Raw genomic sequence first — 4236 nt, 5'->3', positions numbered from 1 at the left:
AAAGGAAAAAAAAAAACAAAAAAACAAAAAAAACAAGCCAGAGAAAGAAATTTTAAAAAATTGTGCTCTATCAGTGGTTTCCAGGAGGTTCACGGTTTTTCTGAAATTAAAATCATTTAATAATTCAAGTGCATCTCCTTCCTCTCCTAGCAAAACAAGTATTATTTTTGCTTTGATGGAAAATGAAATCTCTCCCACTGAAATAATTACCTCCCAGATCTTCCACTGGAACAGAAAATGGCAAAACACCACTCCCAGTATCCTAACGAAGGGACTAAATGATTCTATTATTTGGAACAAAAGACCACCATGAACTCAGACATAAGCTATCCGTTAAGGGCTATAATATCATCATACAAGCAAGACAGTGTTTTGGCCCAAAAATGTCATTAAAATTAAAACTTTCTTCATTGAGATATTTATATATTTAATGGAAGATACTTTAAAACTAATTGTGCATTATATTTTATATTTAATTGTCAGGAGACCATTTAAAATTCTGAGATTACATACAGTCCTCAGAAAACAGTAATTACAGAAAGAAGAATAGTAAAACCAAAATAGAAAAGAATTGAACTACACCTTTTCTTCCTTTCTGTAATTTTTAAAGGGTAACTCTTGAGTAACTGATTTTGAAAGCAAAGAATACTCTTTCATGACATCCATCTTGTCTAAAATTTCTTTTAGTTACTATATGAAACAGTAAAAACTGATAGTGACAGAAACTCCTTGAATAAGTTCTGTGTTTTCTTCACACAAACCCTCTTATATTTTAAAGTGAAGAAGTAAGATTGTTTTCTGTAGGCAAGACTAAAAAAAAGGCTTACCATTAGTGACCATCAGCGATTGGGAATTTAGCTGACTTTGATTCAGACAGTGTGGTGGGGATGGGGATGGATGGGTAAATTCAGACAGTGTGGTGGGGGGTGGGGACCGATGGATAATGACTCAAAAGAGGCATAAGGGGGCTTTGGGGGTCCTGGTGGTGTTTCTGAACTAAGTACTGATTACACAAGTGTGTTCATTTTGAGAAAACCTATCAAGCTGTACATTTAAATTTGTGCATGTCCCTGTATTTATGTCACGCTTCCACAATATTTACATTAAAAAATGGACTTCTACACAATGACAGCATAGTCATTTGTCATGGCATAGAGGAAATAAACCAGCCATCACCCAAATCCTTATGGTCTTATTTCATCCTGATAGGTCAGCACTAATGTGCGCTAAACTCTTCTTCAGTATTCTCCCTGAAAATATGACCTGCTCTCAGAAAAGCAAGAAGTCCAATTGAAACAGAAGTTCCTATGGGTAGGTAATGGTTTGACCCCTGATCCCACTACCACGATTGTTCCAGTTCTCTAATGATTTCTCTGCAGGGGTCATTTACCAGTTCTGGGTCAAAGACCAACATGGCCATTAAGTCAAGGGGTCACCCAAGCAGTGCTGGATGTATTTGAAAGTAACTGTACCATAAAGGCACCTTTCCTCAATTAGAGATGGTTTCTGAATTTAAAATAAAAGTATAAACCACATCATCATCATTTATATTAACGAATTCAGAGGCATACACATATGGAATGATAGATCCCCATTATGGTACAGAACCAGTAAATACCCAGAGCCAAAGTAGTTTTGGCTTAAAGAAAGAGAAGCAATTTTACCTTCCTATCTTCAGTAGTATCACGTTTGAAAGCATTTTCATTTTCATTTTCATTCTCAGATTTTCCTTCAAGTTTTCATTACTTTGAACTTCTTTTAACTTACATTCCTCATGACTTCGACCAGCACGGTTATATATGGGTTAGATAGGGACTTGGAGAGATGAATTTCCCCAAATATGATAAAATGCTGCTTTAATACTCTTTTAACTTAAACACTACTTCCTTACTTTCATATCTATAAATATAACTATTTGCAAATAATAATTTTTGTTAAACAAACTACTCCAGTAGAGAATGGGTTGAGCCATTTGGACTTGGAAATGGAGTATCTGTTAGAATTATAGTCAGTTCCTAATAAAACAACAAAAGACAGTAACTTCTTCTACTGCTTATTTGTCCTGAAGAGGAAGGAAAGGGAGTAGTCATCAAAAAAAGAGGGAGAGAAAGTGAGAGCCCGGGCTGAAGGGCAGGGGCAGGCCAAGGTTGTGGCTGGGGTGCACGCAGTATCAGGCAGAGGCCAGAGCCTGGGGTTAGAAGCTAGATCCACCAGGGTGGAAGCTCTAAAGTATAATCCACTCAGCTGGTCAGGAGTGGGTGTGGGGACAGTGGGGCATGACACTCGTCAGGCGCAGCAGCGAGAGGTGCATTTGGAAGTGTTCTCGGTGCATCCAGCCAGGGTTGTGCGTTTTCCACTTGACGGACTTTGTATTGGGTTACAAGTGCTCATGAATAAGAAGCATTGGAAGAGTAAAAATTAAAACAAATCAAGTCTTCACCGTTCACGGGGAACAATGATACACTCAAACCATAGAAGAAACCCTAAGAAGAATGTTTCCACATCATCATAAAAGCTGAGCATAGGTTCTAAGTGTTTTATTTTGCTCTTTAATATTACAGACTAAACATGCGTTCTGGAGAAAGGAGCTTTAGATTCTCACAAAAAAGAACTATTCCTGTTCAGCAGACATATGCAAAGTTAGCTTAAAGAGCAAGGCCAACTCCTGAATTGGCAGTACCTATCATCAGACCAGATATACTCAGCTCAGGAAAAACTGTATCAGTCAAACGAGGGGCTGATCAGCCAGGGAAGAATCTCAGAGGTGCTGCAAGACAAAGATGACAATGGGGGAGGGAATCCAGGCCAGTGAACATTAGAGATGACTGCACAACCAGAATGGGATTCCTACTGTGGAGATGCAGGTTTCCGGCTAGCCTAGTCGGATGCCGCAAACCTTCCGATTATTTAACCACCCCATGTTCTGATGCCCCCCTCACAGACTGGCCTCTCCCTGCGGAGGTCGGCCTGCAGGTAGAGCACAGCGGTGCCAATCAGGGTGGTCCGTGAGTCTTCATCTGAGAGGGGTCATCTATCTCTTAGTATTCTCCTGGTAACATTGGTTTCTGAGTCTTGTAAAATAGAGAACTAGACCTTGGTCTTAAAGACATTTGCTAAAGGAATGTCACCCTGTGATAAGTCATGAAAAACTAAAACCCTCCCTGATAACACACTAGCCATTTGGATGTTGTACAAGGACTAGATTGTCAGGTCTACCCACTGGCAGTAATTCCATACATAACAATAACATTGAGAAGTCTCACTCATTAGAAGTACATTTCATACGAGTTTTATATTTTACACACATTTTATGTTGGTAACTCACACGTGCCTGGTAAGTTAACATACTATTCTTCCACACTCAATTCTGGTATAATAGAATTAAACTCACCTTCTATAGACAAGTCAAGCAATAGCACAACTATCTAAAAACATATCTAACAGAGGAAGAAATGGCCCCTGTGATAAGCATCTTGGTGTGGAAAAGGCACTGGCTTTTTCTTAGCTGCATGCCCCACTGTATCAGCTACCTAACCTGTAAGGCTGTTTCCTCCTTTGTCAAAGTGGCATGATACCACCTGCCTCTTAAGGTCGTGTGTTAAAAGAAATGCAGAGCATCTGGTATTTGCTTGCTGCTCCTAAGTGTAAGACCCCCAGCCCCCACCCCTTCTACCCTTACTCAACATTTCACACTGGCATGAAAAAATGGCTGGTGGCTCATTTACCTGTCCTGGAAACTGTCCTCTCTCCCTTGGAACTTGATGGTAATCTAAGATTCAAATGTTTAAAAGAAAAAAAAAGGGAAAAGCCACCACATTAAAGATTCTCTACATTCTTCAAATCCAAGATGAGGATGGTCAGTAGGATCCATCCGTCCTCATTCTGAAAAGTAACTTATTTCTTTAAAATATATTTTAGGCTGGGCGTGGTGGTTCACGCCTATAATCCCAGCACTTTGGGAGGCTGAGGCAGGTGGGTCACCTGAGGTCAGGAGTTCAGGACCAGCCTTCAAGACGAGCCTGATCAACGTGGTGAAACGTCGCCTCTACGAAAATACGAAAAAATATTAGCCGGGCATGGTGGTGCATGCCTGTAATCCCAGCTACATGGGAGGCTAAGACAGTAGGATTGCTTGAACCAGGGAGGTGGAGGTTGCCGTGAACTGAGATGGCGCCATTGGACTCCAGCTTAGGCAACAAGAGTGAAACTCCATCTCAAAAAAAAAAAAAAAAAAAA

At 40.2% G+C, this 4236-nt stretch overlaps 1 protein-coding gene across 2 annotated transcripts in view; it reads right to left on the bottom strand.

The window, feature by feature from the left end:
* LOC108527170 (AT-rich interactive domain-containing protein 1B-like) overlaps nt 1-4236 on the bottom strand; it is a 279894-nt gene that overhangs the window by 32848 nt on the left and 242810 nt on the right. The gene's annotated exons all lie outside the window — the stretch shown is intronic.

This window comes from Rhinopithecus bieti, unplaced genomic scaffold, assembly GCF_001698545.2.
Source record: "Rhinopithecus bieti isolate Rb0 unplaced genomic scaffold, ASM169854v2 scaffold_4673, whole genome shotgun sequence".
NCBI classification, from domain to species: domain Eukaryota; kingdom Metazoa; phylum Chordata; class Mammalia; order Primates; family Cercopithecidae; genus Rhinopithecus; species Rhinopithecus bieti.
Note: the sequence above shows the minus strand (reverse complement) of the source record. Positions and strands in the feature narration are given on the sequence as shown.